We start from the raw sequence: 16,475 nt of genomic DNA, 5'->3' as shown, positions 1-16,475 counted from the left end.
AACTCACGTACATGCGATTCCTAAGGTGGTGTGTGTAGTGGAGGGGTAAATTTTCAGTAACTCCCATTGCCAATTTGGGTATCACAGATTCCGATTCCACATCGGCAGCCTTTCAAATTAGACGCCGCCTGGTTCGCAAAAGCCCAACCAAATTTGTCACATTTTTTGCTCTGTTTTATCGATAACCCAGCCAAAAGCAATATTGTGGTATGGTTTTACGGTCTGACACTTTTCGTCCTTATATGAGATGATTTTAAGCTGCGAAAGGATTCATTCGATGGAAACAAGTACAACGCAGCGCAGTCAACTCGCGATTTCGTTCAAAACACTCTCTAAATTACATAAAAATGCTTAAATTTCTATAGCTGTCAATAGTAGATTTTTGCTCTACTTTATAACACTCGTATTACTAAATGTCAGCAGAATTTCATTAAATCGCGAGTTCACTGTGCCGCATTGAACTTTTTTCTTTCGAATGAACCTATTCCCAGCTTACAATCATCTCATGTAAGGACGAAAAGTCTCAGAACGTAGACCCCTGTTTTTGCCTAATTTTGTCGATAATTTCGCCGTTGTGACATATCTAATAGTGCCCCCTTAACCAGACCAGCAATGAACAAGACACTATTTTTAAATATCTTGTGGCGAGCACCGGATACATGGTCATTGCCTGCTATGCTCGCAACGAAGGATAAGAAGGCGGTCGAGGTAGACGTCTTCGAAATCCATCCAGCGGAGTCGTTTGACAGCTATCAGCGCGGTCGGTCATTTCGGACATTAAATAGAAGCATAGAATTTAGAAATTAGAATCAGGGTAAATAAAAGTTAAAGTTTAGATGTTGTAAATAAAGCTGTGAACAATGTAGTGTGTAAAGTATTTACTATGTCGACGCGATGGTTGCGAGGACGCGGTGTGCAGGGGGTGTCGTTGGCGACTCCACAAAACCGTAACAATATTATTTAAACAAATGAACTTTTTTTGAATCTGATTCCCTGTCTGGATTCTTTATGAAAAAATACACAATTATAATAGTTATATTATAATAGTATATAATAGTATATTATAATAGTTTCCTAGATATTTGATAAAACATATTTCGCATTCCTAACTTTGGAGGTAGCTTTCACACCTTCAACATGAATGATGGAAGCTAAAAAATATCTGTCAAATATTTTTATGAGAACTACCTTCTGTCAAAATCGGCGATTAGCACTTCGGTATGTCCCTTGTGAGTTAGAACTTTCATGTCTTCATTATTGTAGTAAAAGAAGTTCTACCAAAGGCATTAAATCTAGTTTTAAATGTATATTTCATTAAGGTACCAAAGGAAGATAAACATGACGATACATTTGTGGATGGATCTATTCTGAAAGCATTAAATAAATGTAGAAATCCCACTCGTGACTCTCATGGTCCTTACTGTTACGCGTTTACCCCTTGGGAAAATAAAAATGTCACCAAACAGTATTGCCCAATTCGGAATTGTAAGTCTTCAGGTAAGAAATACAAAGAAAACAATTTTATTCGCTTTGAAAATTTTTTTTGTAGACATTATACGTGTTACTAAGGGTGTTAGAATCGCTTAAAATATGTGATCTAACTGGGGTTCGGACAAGGTGAGAGTGAGGGTAGAGAAAAAGAAAAAAGTACACTCGATTAAATTTAAGTCGGCCCTGAGAAAGGTTTATTTACGACCTTTATTACAGTAATGTTGCGGACGAGAGCCGTTTCGTCTACACGGACGAGAGCTGTGGTTTATCCCCACTACCTCGTTTGATACGTGCCGCGAAGAAACCAATTCTTGGAACCATCGCGTTCGAGCTCGACGCCCAAGAACAAGGACGTCATAAAAAACAACGATAGCATTAGAGATTTAAATAGGAAAAATTGAAGTTTCTTATTCGCCAATTATCATGTGGCTCGCCAATTATCTTTTGTATCGTTCTAATGTGATTCGATTTACTCTCTCTCTCCTTCAGACTCCGATGTCCCCACTCGCCATCGGGCCTGGAGTTCAAAACCGTTGCTCGACAATGCTCACCTTGTTTGAACTTCAAGTTTAACGATAAAAACGAGTCATACGACAATTGACCGTGTTTTGCTGTTAGGACAACGGAATCTCCAACCGAAGATGACCTTCGGTCGGTCACGTATACCAACAGACCACGAATCTCGCGGACGAGCCAAATGCCCGTTATATAACCGCTTTTTAAACAATGGGATAGCCGCTTGTATGGTGCAGAAAAACCACACTTTCTGCATCAAAGCCCTTTAATGTTCTTTGGTATCTTATAGTTCATTATTCAGAAATGAAAAAGTAAATAAGAAATTCATTCAGAAATGAATAAGTAAATATTTACATAAATATTAGCATAGGAAGATCAGAGTCTAAAAAGACCCTCTTTACCGATGACCCTACGAGTGTTAATAATTTTCTGCTAACAAATAATATCTTTCTATAGCACATTTGTATAGCTAAACATACAGGATGTCCCAAGTAACATTTTTCTCTATTTTTCAAGTACTTTCGATAGTGTTACAAAAAATATTTTAAATAAAAGTTGATCAGTTTTCGATTGACCATACATTGCAATTAAAAGGAAGTTCGAAAATTTTGTTTTTATTATTGTCAAAGTCGCCTTTATTTTTTTTAATGGCGCTTTGCATATTTGACTTAACAGTATTATAGCCCGTATCAGGACGAATTTAACGACCTAGTATACCATGACCTTCGGATGACTTTGAAGGCAAAGAAACGAAAGTTTCAACAAATAATGACAATCTGCCCGAATGGGTGGTAATAACTTGTGTTTATTATTAAGACTCGAAACTACATTCACTTCTGGGACCTTGGCTAAATGAACGAAAATATGATTTCCTTTACATTCGCCAAATAATAGTAACATATCAACCTTTTTACTGATAGAATATATTTTCTACAAGTTAATGTTAAACTATGATTTGCTCTCGTAACTAGTTAAGACCAAACAGAAGAACTGTCTTAAGTTCTAGTCACCAACTACGTTAATAGCTAAGCCATCATATGTTGACATTTTTTTGGTGAATTGTCGACAGTTCGTAAGAGCGACCAATATAAATTTACTATGTAGAGCGAAATTGTCGTTTTTTGTTGAAATTTTCATTCCTTTGCCTTCAAAGTTATCCGAAGGTCATGGTATATTAGGTTGTTAAATTTGTCTTGATACGAGCTATGATACTGTTAAGTCAAAAATACAAAGTGCTATTTAAAAAAAATTAAAGTGGTCTCGAAAATGATAAAAACAAAATTTTCGAACTTCCTTTTAATTGCAATGTATAACCAATCGAAAACTGATCAAATTTTGTTTAAAATATTTTTTGTCAGACTATCGAAAGTACAGTAACGTTACAAACTACAGCTGCGCTCGGGCCTGGTCGCAGCTCTCGCTGTGACTGGTAGTCGATTCGGCTTCCTTTGTTCTCGGTCGCCGAGGTAATTGGTACACGACCGAAGAAGCAAAAAAAAAGGGTCTCGCTCGACCATCGATGCTCTAGCTCGATGCCCGAAATCAATGACGATACAAAAAACAAGGATAGCATTAGGAATTAAGAGTAGGAAAAATGGAAGTTTCTTATTTGCAAACGGATCTTCATGCAAGTAACACCAATCGATTCCTTATACTCTCCCGATGAAAATGATATCAAATACGACATGATTCCGATAATTTTGTAATAAAGATACTTAATAACTTAATTTATAGAAAGAGCTCACTTGTCCGTGCTCCGATTTATTTTTTCGCTAGATATCATATACAGGGTATTAAAAAAAAACCATTCAATATTTATATGGTATATAGTATACACTGTACTGAGTAAAAAGGCTTTAGTAAACATAGGTCGAAAGGTCAACCGTTTCTGAGATACAAACATTTTTGTTTCCTAGTATCATGATTGACTTACATGCTTCTATCGCATGCGATGTTTACTTTAGTGTTTACAAACCGCGTTCTGAATGTTCTTATTCAAGTGCCGACAGTAGATTTCATTGAGAATCAGGCAGTTGTGAATCGGCGATTGTAGATATTACACAGGTACAAAGTATCGCAAAAATGTCAGCGTATTATTCGAATGAAGAAATGGCAGATATGCATTTTATGTATGGCCGTGCTAATGGAAGTGCTTTATCTGCACGACGTCTTTACGCCGAAAAATTTCCTAATCGAAGGGTTCCCTCTCACATGCTGTTTCAAAACTTCACCAACGTCTTTGTGAAACAGGCTCACTTACACCTTGCCATCGAAACTCTGGCAGACCTAGATCTGTATCGACACCCAATACGGAGAATCATATTTTAAGGATTGTAGAAGAAAATCCCGGAACCAGCGTAAGAAGAATATCCGATGCCACAGGAATCGGTACTACTCTGGTCTGGAGGACACGTCATGAGTAGTTACTCTATCCATACCATATCTAACGGTGCTGGAAACCTAGCATTTCTCAGCTTGATAATTCGTGTGACAATCTTGCTTTTCCTTACAAGCACAACTATGGACTGTTGTAATAAAGCATATTGTAGTTAACATACAAGTTAATTATTCCTGGGAATCCAACATATTAAAATTTTGGCGACGAGGATGGGATTCACCTTGACGTTCATAAGCCAGTGATAATTTGGAAAGTAATAGTTCCACCTGCTTGTGAGCGGCGAATTTCATCGATTCAAGGTGTAAAAAATATTGGAATTCTCCAGTGTAAGCAAAGACTATTGCTGTAAGCAGAAATTCCGGAAGTACCCTCTCCAGCAGCACAACAGTACGTGACACAGATATACTGTAAGTACCAAGATCCATTTTATTCTAAGCATTTTCCGAAGATCAAGCAAACTTTCCATTCTCTACTTTTCTTTTCCTGTATCCTATACCAAAATGGCACAGCCGGGTCAAACTCCTGATACAAATGAGATTTCTCAGCCATTGTCCCTTGATTTTCTGGTCCGACTAATTCCTATGGAATTTGATGGGAATAGATTGTTACATCCGGCCTTCACCTGGTCCCCTTTTCCGTTGTCAATAAGCGAGAAATGCTGATGCATTTCACAACATTGTTATGCGAGCGAGTATAACCGACACCGCAGAGCTGATGTAAGAAAATAACACATAAGCGTTTTCCTTTTGGGTATTACGAAGAATGACCCAAAAGGAATATTATAAAGAGCAGGCGAGCCAATCGATCGGGAGTCTTTTTTTTGGAGTCATTTAGAGTCGTTAGAGTCCTGTAAATCAGGCTCAGTCACCCCGAGATCAGAGCGAATCTCTAACCATCGCCGCGACGCGAGAAGTGTAACATCGTAACAGTGAGGGCGTAACGCGTAGCAACGGTAAATCGCGTAAAGAGTCGAAGAATTCCGCGCAGTTCGAATCCGCCATCTCTTGACCGCGTAGAGTAACTCAGTGAAGTACAAAGTAGAAAAGTGCGTGAGACAAAGGAACTAGCAACGCGAAGCAACCCCGAGCGACTAGCGACTGGCTACACAGGCGAGGTGGCGTCCGCGACTTTATACTCACAAACATAAGAAGAAGGAGTTGGTATGTAAACAACAAACCGCCAAATACATTTACAATTGTTAAACCCAAACAAGCGATACAGTTCGCTCTCCATCCTCCCCTTCCCTTATTTATAGAGAAAGTTTACTCAAGGTGTGCTTTAGCACTTTAAAAGAGCAAGAACCACTAAGGTTGATCTCTGCCGCTCGAGATGACCGCCGTCTAGTGAGGACGTAACAAGATATAAACTTCGTTGCTTTATTAAACAAGTGGATGCTGCGTTTGAATTAGCGAAACCTCATCAAAAATATCCTCTTCTTTTGTATGTGAAAAGTAAAATAGTTGGTAAGGCGCGTGAACAGATAGATGTACACTGTGATTTAACTACGTGGGAAAGAGTATCAGAACTATTACTAAGTCTATATCAAGATAAAAAATCTATGGATCAATTGTTAGAAAAGTTAAATTCTATTAATATAAATGCTAGAACAGAAACTGTTATTCCTATTAAATTGCAAAATCCCCAAAATTTTGGTGAAGGGTTTATTCACTCACAGAATTTAGAAAACGATAAATCTTTATTAATACCAAATGCTTTCGTTACAGTCTATGGAAAAAATTTAACACTAATAACCGTTGTAAATTCATCTATACGTACAAAACGAATATCGGTTCCCGAATTAATACTTGAATCTATTCCCTCAGAAACAATTTTTCATGTTACTAAATCAGAGCATACAAATTCTGTAAAGAAAGATAGAATATTAGTTCTTAATGAAAAATTACAATTAGATCACTTAAACGCTGAAGAGAAAACTTCAATAGAAAATATTTGTACTCGTTTCAATGATATATTTCATTTGCCTAATGATACATTAACCTGTACATTTTCCGCTGAACATACAATTAAAACAACTGATGAAGAACCTATACACGTGAAATCATATAGATATCCTGAAGTTCATAAAGAGGAAGTTAACAGGCAAATAAATGAAATGTTAGAACAAGGTGTAATAAAAAATTCTAACAGTCCATGGTCGAGTCCATTGTGGGTTGTTCCGAAAAAGACTGACGCTTCTGGTAAAAAGAAGTGGAGAATTGTAATAGACTATAGGCAACTGAATCAAAAAACGATAGGCGATGCATATCGTCTTCCAAATATCGAAGATATTCTAGATCAGCTTGGACATGCACAATATTTTAGTACAATAGACTTAGCAAGCGGTTTTCACCAGATCCCAATGGCCGAAAGTGACAGTCCCAAGACTGCATTTTCGACACCAGATGGTCATTTTGAGTATAAAAGAATGCCGTTCGGTCTTAAGAACTCTCCTGCTTGTTTCCAAAGACTTATGGATACTGTTTTAAAGGGGCTTAATAATAGACAGTGTTTCGTATATGTCGATGATATTGCTATCCATGGATCAAATCTTAAAGATCATAACGATAAACTTATCAGTGTATTCACAAGACTTCGAGAACATAATCTTAAAATTCAATCAGATAAATGTCAATTCTTAAAACAATCTTGTGAGTATCTTGGGCATATCATTTCGGATAAAGGAGTTCAACCAAATCCTAAGAAAGTAGAAGCAATTAGTTTAATGACTCGTCCTTAAAATCAAAAGCATATTAAAATATTTTTAGGTACTATTGGTTATTATCGAAAATTTATTGAGAATTTTTCTACAATTGCAAAGCCTCTGACAGAACTCTTAAAACAAGCTACTGCTTTTATTTGGACTACAGAAAGAGAACGAGCTTTTCAAACATTAAAAGAGAAAATAACACAAAAACCATTGTTGCAGTACCCTGATTTCTCACTTCCTTTCAACCTTACATGTGATGCAAGTAATGTAGAAATTGGTGGGGTGTTGTCACAAATTAGAGATAACATAGATGCACCTGTTGCTTATTATTCTCGCACATTGAATGATTCTGAAAAAAATTATTCTACCACAGAGAAAGAACTTCTTGCAATAACACTGTTCAACACGGGTCTGATTTTGTAAGTGTGAATAAACATTTCTTATAGATTTCGACGTGCTGATTACGAATCTGCAAACCGTTTTTTTCCCAGAATGTACAGTTTTTGAAAAAATCAATTTTGAAAAAAATGACAAATTTTCAACTTTGGGATTTTTTTCTGCTTTTACCGTAGTAGTTATTTAGTTGCTCTTTGCACGAAATCATTCTGTGGACTCTACCGAATAAAATAATATAAATAGTTATTAGATTATAAACATCGAAATAGGTTTAATTAACAATTAAATTGAAAAGGACACCCAAAACGCACCCATTTTCGCTGATATTTTTCACTTTATTTTAAAAAGTAAGGGTCTAGGAGAAAATTTGACTATACCACGCGATAGAGCAAACCTTTCTACTAAGGAAAGCATCAGGTAAATGTCCAAAATTATTTTTGTTTACAATATAGAAATAAAATAGTTTGGCGAAGCGCGCGACGGAGACAGAAAAATCTCCAGTTTCCAAATTAAAGGATCCTATTGTTCTTTTTTGGTCTCAAGATTTAGATGCATCAAATCAATATTCTGATTTTATTCAATCAAATTTTGATATTACTTCTATGAATCCTATGATAAATAGTATTGGTAAGCTAGAATCAAAACAGCAAACTGTGTATCTTCTTTTTGCTACTAATCTTCATTTTGATAAATTAATATATAAGGATATTTATGAATGTCTCTCTAAACTTCGCGAACTCATAAAATCCACAAAATTCATATTAGTACCCCCTGATAAACACAAAAATATTAAATCGAAGACAAAAGAAGAAATTAAACAGATTCTCGAGGAGAACCATGATAGCAAGCTAGCAGGGCATTATGGTTTCAATAAGACTTATAGTAAAATTAAGGAAATATATTATTGGGATTCTATGAAAAGTGATATTAGGAAATATATTAAAACCTGTAGGTCATGTCAGTTAAATAAAACAAATTTTAATCCTGTCAAGCAACCAATGGTTATTACTAGTACTTCTGAAAAGCCTTTTGAAAGAATAGCAGTAGATATAGTAGGTCCTTTACCTATGACGGAAGCTGGAAACAAATTCATTTTAACTGCACAAGATGATCTTACAAAATATTCTTTAGCTGAACCTATTCCTAATCACGAAGCATTAACTGTCGCAAAAGTTCTCACAAAATTTTTCACATAGTTTGGTATTCCCAAAAGTTTCATAACAGATCAAGGTTCAGATTTTATGTCTGATACAATTAAACAACTTAGCAATCTTTTTAAAACAAAACATTTAACTTCTACACCATATCATCCTCAAACGAATGGTGCTCTTGAGCGATCTTCCTTAACTTTGAAGGATTATTTAAAGCATTACATCAAAGCAAACCAATCAGACTGGGATGGTTATGTACAATTTGTCATGTTTAGTTATAATACCTCTATACACAAAAGTACGCGTTATTCACCTTATGAATTATTATTTGGACAGAAAGCTTATTCGCCATCATCTATTTTATAAGAGCCTGAATTTCACTATACATATGATGATTACATTAAAGCTTTGCAATTTAAACTAAACAATAGTTTTAAAATAGTGTAAAATTCAGGAAAGGCGATTTAGTTTGTATTCAACAAAAGAGTACAAAATTAGGTTTATCTAATAAGTTATCTCCTAATTATAAAGGACCGTATAAAGTAATAGAAGTTAATGATAATAATAATAATGTAGAAGTACAAATAGGTAGAACTATACGCACATATCATTCTAATCTTCTCAAACCTTATTTTTCAGATGAGACTTCTAACGATCTCGTTGATCCTTCTATATCTAATAATCAATCCTATAATATCCCATAAATACAGCAATGTACCTATAAATAGTACTAGTGGAATATTTTATGCACAAGAAGGCAATGCGGTTATATCTAATTCTGACTTAACACTCGTTACTCACATAAACATTACATATTTATTACAAGCACGTAATGTGTTGTCAGTCAGTCTTTCCAATTCACAAAATCATTGTGATAATGTACTAAAAGTTATACCTGACAATAGTTTATTATATCTAGCTTGTAAAAGTTTATTAAAACTAATGGTTAATGATCTAAATGATCTTGATGATAAGTATTACATATTACGTAATTTAGCAAGGACCAATAGTAGTAGAAGAAAGCGACGATATTTAGTAAATGAAATTACAAATATATTTAACTGTATAACCAAAAATACTAATGATGAAAAGTATACAGAAGCCCAGCGTTAGAAAATTCTAAACAAACAAATAATCTCGTGAAGTCTCGAATTCGTGTGATAACAAACGCCATAAATATCTTTAATAGTTCCTTATACTCTTTGAAAGATAGTGAAGATGCATTAAATAATAACAGTCATCAAATTAATAATGGATTTAATACTTTGAGTACCGATTTTTCCCGAATGAATATTGAATTTATATTATCACAGCGTATTTCTATTCTATAAACATTCGCCAATAAAATTGCAGATCAAATAAATAGCTATATTGAAGCTATTAGTCTTGCACTAAAAAACATAGTGTCACCACTGATATTACCCCCAAAGGTTTTGCAGGAAGAATTAGGAAATTTTAAGGACGAACATGATTTAGTTTTACCAGTAGACGAAAAAAACATACAAGTATTGTACAAATTAATGATACCACAAATATTTATGATAGATAACATTTTAGTTTTTAAATATCAAATCCCATTGGTCAATAGAATTGATTTTGAATTATTCCATTTACTTCCTATACCTACTCTAGATCCAAAAGGTTCAAATTTTCTCTATATAAAACCTAAACAACCATTTCTACTCCTAGCCTCATCAAAAACCCAATTTTCCTTTTTGCGAGATCTGACGTCATGTTTTGAATATATGGATATGAGGTACATATGCAGTGAAGTATACTTGCGAGAGACAACAAATCAGGATATCTGTGAACTACAACTTCTTTCTCTCAATTCAAATTATAAATCAAAAAATTGTCAAGTTGAAACAATGGACATTATGGACGAGATATGGACTAAAAATACATGGTTGTATGTGCTACAGAAACCAGTAAATTGCACTATTATATGTGGAAAAGGGCAACATTACACAGAAGATATTCCTCTGCACAATACGGGAATTTTCCAATTAAAAGAACGTTGTAAAGGCTATACACAACATTTCCTATTAGAATCTGTTTCTACAATGAAGAAAAATTTATCCTATCACGTGCCAATAATAAATATACTGGAAGAAGACTGTTGTTTCATGCCACCGGGTTTTAATAAGGTAACTCAACCTCCGTTAAAAAACATTCATTTCAATAAGATCGACTTATCAGACCTAAAGTATGCTGGTAAACAAATCATTGATATGGAGAGTAATGTGGCTAATGATGAAGACAACAAGGTTCCAATATCTAAATTTAATGGATTGCGTTGGAGTTCAATAGTTATATACATGTTGGGAACATTATTGGTCTTAATGTTCATAACCCAATGCTGTCATCGATGTAAATGCCTTAGAATACTACAATTCATTCTTGGGTTTCGAAGGCGGATGAAGAATGATTCGACGTATCCAGTTATCAAGAATTTCATAAATTGCAACATACAATCGGATGGTTGCTCTGGAAGTATTGAAGTACCCAAAAATATGGTTCTGCAAACAACTATGGCAAGCGAGCATATACCAAATCAAGGGGGATATGTACAACATTACCAGTCTGGAATTGATGAAGTTATTCAACAGCCAAAGCGTATTATTCCTGTATCCAAATTGCGTAGAAGTACTATACCTTTATAAATTTTTATTATTTTATGTTATTATTGATTAAATTAAATGTTAAACTTCGTATGCACATATATATACTTTATAGCTTTTATATATAGTTTATATTATTCTTTAATTCAATGCGAAAACCATATAGGTATACTTTTGTTTTGGTTGTTTTGTTTTCCTTTTCTTTCTTATTTTGTTTACTTTTCATAGATTATTGAGTTAATACCTAGCACATTATTTAGTATTGAATAACTAATATAAATCCACATATATGTACGTGATTATAATTTTATGCAAAATTTTTATCATTGTATTTATGTATTCTTCTAGATTTTATATGTATTTCTTCTCATTATTCATTTTCGAAAATAGTATTTTCGATTTAAAGGGGGGAGGTGTTGGAAACCTAGCATTTCTCAGCTTGATAATTCGTGTGGCAACCTTGCTTTTCCTTACAAGCACAACCATGGAAAAACCCATACACTCATTTCAAGAGTCCTACAGAGTTTCCACCACCACCTACACTCTCAAGAGGGTCCGATGCTTGCCTTCGGTGAGAAAGGCAGATTTTGGTTGACTGTCGAACTGTACGGACTGTTGTAATAAAGCATATTGTAGTTAACATACAAGTTAATTATTCTTGGGAATCCAACAACGGGTACAAGCCCTCACTCTACCGGACTATCAGGCAAGAACAGAATTTTCACAGTGGCTACTCACAGAACGTGCTGTGAATCCGAATTTCGTATCTTGCATTTTATTTACTGATGAAGCTGCATTTACGCGAAATGGAATTACAAATTTCTATAATAATCACGTATTGACGGAAGAGAATTCTCAGGCATTTATTCAAACAAATCACCAACACCGTTTTTGGTTACATGTTTGAATGGGCATTGTGGGAGATCGCCTTATTGGCCCTTTAATACTCCCAAATCGGCTTTCAGGTGCTGCTTATTTCAACTTCTTGGTGAATACATTACCTCAGTACTTGGATGATATGCCTTTGGCAGAAAGATTATCGATGTGGTACATGCATGATGGGGCACCATCTCATTCTGTGCGTAATGTGAGAGACCACTTAAACATGGTGTTCGGTCAAAGGTGGATTGGACGTGGTGGACCAGTTGCATTGCCTCCTCGATCCCCCGATTTAAACCCTCTGGACTTCTTTTTATGGGGATATTAGAAAGCCTAGTGTATTCCTCGCCGATAAATGATTTAGAAGAATTATGTAATCGAATCCACCATGCTTGTCAAACAATTCGACAGAAATGTGGAATTTTCGAGAGAGTTCGCGACTCTGTAAAACGAAGATGCCAAGCGTGTGTAGAAATGGAATGTGGACACGTGGAAAATCCTCTGTAAACATCGAAAATTCAGTAGTAAGTCAATTATGATAATAACAAACAAAAATGTTTATATCTCAGAAGCGGTTGACCTTTCGACCTATGCTTACTAAAGCTTTTTTACTCAGTACAATGTATCCTATATACCATATAAATATGAACCATTATATATAATACAGAATTATATATTATTTTACATATACAAGTAGATACTAATGAAACTCAAACCAATTTTAAATAGAAATATGTGTGTATGTATGGACATTTTGAGTTAGGTCTGGGTTAAGATTGTTGGATCCTAAATACAGTAATAATACGATCGAGGTCCGTTACATCCTCACGAACAAGAGCCACGACCAGACCCGAGCGCAGCGTTTGTTCGCATCATTACTGTAGTGGATTGGAGTAGTTTCCGTAGCATTCTGCATATCTCAGCGACCGAGAGCAAAGAAACCCGAATCGACTACCAGTCACGAACGAGAGCCGCGCAGGGTCTGGATTAGCTGCTCGGAGCAGTCTCAAGTCATAATAAAATAGTAGTCCCTGTTTGGATTGTCTAAGCACTCGTAAGACTTTGTCTTGTCTCGATTATATTAGCCGCTGCCCTTGAGAAAATACTGTTTAGGGGCGGTCTTAATATTTGTCAGACTGGGCCCGGCTTCTAGCGCTTATTTGACATACGATTCATCTGCTTACGGCTATCGTGAACTATAACCTTAAAGGAGTGTCATCTAGTAACTCACTAGAATAACAGTTATCCCTACGAAAGCGGTCTCAACAGGACTATCATAAAGGTACGCAAACCGGAACCTGCAAAGAAGCACCGAATACTCTCGATCTCTGTAAAACGATATCTCCCTCTAAAGGAGCGGTCACGATGTCACTGGATTAGTACCTCAGTTACCTTTTAGATCCTCGTGCTTCCGCAACCTGATGCCAGGGAGAAGTGTGTCTCCTGCTGCTGTTTTCGCAGCTCCTTATATACCCGCCAATTGATGTCCGTACATGCGCAGTGATGACGCACTTATTCTAACTGTGAATGTTTTTAGATAAAAAACGTGTGAAATACGTTGTATGTATTATCAGGCTACTTTTTCCTACGGAATAATTTCCGTGGAATCCCCCTGCGTCGGGCGGCAAGAAGCTCGAGGCAGGACGCCCTGACAACTTCGCCGTGTCCGCCCTGCAAGCCGCTTTACTAATGAACCGATTGACTGGATGGGCGCCAGGTACTTTCGTACCGATTTCGTGAAATTCCGTAACACTACGCGGCACTTGCAGAACGGGCACAGCGGCTTTCCTCGGCTAGCTCGTCGAAGAGGACGGGTCGCGGTTCGGGAACGCAGGAAAAGCGGGCTACGGCGATAATAAATCTGATTCGAATTGTCTCCCACAGATGTTTATTACAACGACGGCACCGTGCAGACGGCACGGTGAAGGAAGACCACAGGTGGTCGGTGTTACAGGCACGTGGCCGACGCTTCGGCACGCGTGGACTCGTCTATTACAATTCTACTCGAACTAGCACGGTAATCAACCGCTAAGATATTATCGCGGCACTAAAGACGCCCTGGGGAAAACCCGAGTCGCGCCTCGCACTATCGGCACTCCGTGCCCAAAATATGATAAGACCAAAGTAGTCAAGTGGCTTACCCTAATATCGCTGGTCTACGCACCGGTTCGACAACGAGTGACGATACCCGGCACGCGCGCATGCGACCCCCCTCGATTCGCGGCACGTCCCTCCCCCACGCAAGCGCTACAGCCCCGCCGCGTACTCGCTTTGGCCCAGGCGCGTACATGAGGAGCGAGGCCCCGCTCCTCTCCGGTGGTGTTCTGCGTTTGTCCGCTAGTGTGGAGACTCCCTCAGGACTTTCTGTGACCATGGCCGCCTGGGCGACGATCTCCTGGCTCGCCTCCACCCTCGCCTTCCGTGTTGGCCTCCTTGGAAGGGCAGCGCCGCGGGACCCTTCGTCTGATGGTGATTTCCTTCCTTGGCCTTTTGGTCCACCGCGGGAGCGGCAAGTCCCTCAACTCCGAGGGTGGAGGGCCATTGGTACATCTGGTGTCCTTACTGCGCCTGGATCTGGAACTGCGCGGCCAGGGGACGGGGACGGCCTCAGGGTCCCTCAGGTATCTTCTACGGCCCTGAAACGTCGTGCGCGCTCGGCACGGAGGCACCCGAAATTATCAACTATTCTTGAAACGCGACTTTTCCCCCAGGAGACGTCTCTCGGCAGGTGTTCGCAAGGGGGCCGTACGGTCCTTCTTCTAAATGATATTATCGACTGTGAAACCCGGGGACGGCGCTACGTGCAACGTCACAGTATATTAAAATATAATCAAAGCCTATAATACAGCATATATGGCAAAATAAAAAAATATTAATAAGTATTTAAACTAATAGAATATGCAATAATAAATGATAATACAATATTAATAGAAAGAGAGCGAAATAAATATAATGAGATAAAAAGAGGGCGATAGATAGAGAGAGATACAGTGAGATAGAAAGAGGAAGAGTGAGATAGAGATAGAATAGGCCGTGGGGCGTTACACTATTGTAACAATCAGCTGCGATTTCGCCTACGAAGAAATCGAGTTTTAAAAGACAGTTTTTCTTTTACATTTTATAAATAACAAGTGGTAGCTAAATCTGAACAGTGGCAGTGATCTAAGCCCCTAACTCATAACCCTAACCTCAAATCCTTAGATTGAATCTTCGCGCCAGCAACACACAACGCGCGTGCGCACACACGGCAGGACACTTCTCATTACGCATGCGTACGAAATGAGTACGTCACCAAAGCGACATCCTATGGCGCGCGATAGAGCACGCATTGACGACAAGATGACGATCATGCAGCGACATCACAAACTAATCGGTGAACGATAGTCCCAATACGCCTGCGCGAGCACCACCAAATACATGCGCCAGGACCTCCCAACCAATCAAGAACGCGTATCCTGCGATGACTCCGGAACGCGCAAGCGCAGTACGATGCTTCCCCTACACCGAGGGGAGTCATCAGGCTTAAAAGAAAGAGGCATTTTTTCGGTATAAATAAGGCGGCGCCAGCACCAGCATTCAGACAGTTCGGCAGAGTGTGATGCAGTTCTCTTTCTTCGAATTCCAACCTCAAGTCTCAAATCCATACCGAGGCCGCTTTAACCAGATCCTTGGTTCCTTCGATCTAGGCAGCTTTAGCCAGGCCCTGGATCACTCCTAACCAAGGCAGCTTTAACCAGCTCCCTAGTTCCTCCAAATCGAGGGAGCTTTAACCAGCTCCATGACTATGACTCCGAGGCAGCTTTGACCATCTCCTTGATTACCGACTGAGGGAGCTTTAACCAACTCCTTGGCCTTTCCTTGATCCATATCGATGTTCACTGCTATGTGCTCGAATTATAGATCATTAATATTTCGTCGATATAGAGACTCGTGACAATTACTAATTCATATGCTAAGAAGAATCTATTCCGTTAAAAGACTGAAGTTTATATAGTTTCAAGAATAGTGTTAAGTATTTCAGGTTTGTAAAACTCTTAAGTTAATAAATATTGTTATATATTATTTTAAAGAGAAATCATAGTCTATGAAATTTATTTCTTAACCGCACACCACACGAATCCTACTCCCAGTTCACAGGTAAGCCGCTCTATCTGTGAACGTTTTATGTACTACGATGCACGTTTGTTACACTTTTAACGACTATCTCTGTCCGTGCTAGTGTGTATAAACATTGATAATGATAGGACACTTCCTTCATTGCTGCTATACAATCTTCGACTGCGATCACGACTTTCATGACAGCATACACATGTATG

The sequence above is a fragment of the Calliopsis andreniformis genome, unplaced genomic scaffold, assembly GCF_051401765.1.
Source record: "Calliopsis andreniformis isolate RMS-2024a unplaced genomic scaffold, iyCalAndr_principal scaffold0048, whole genome shotgun sequence".
Taxonomy (NCBI): Eukaryota; Metazoa; Arthropoda; class Insecta; order Hymenoptera; family Andrenidae; genus Calliopsis; species Calliopsis andreniformis.
This window is presented reverse-complemented; position numbering follows the sequence as displayed.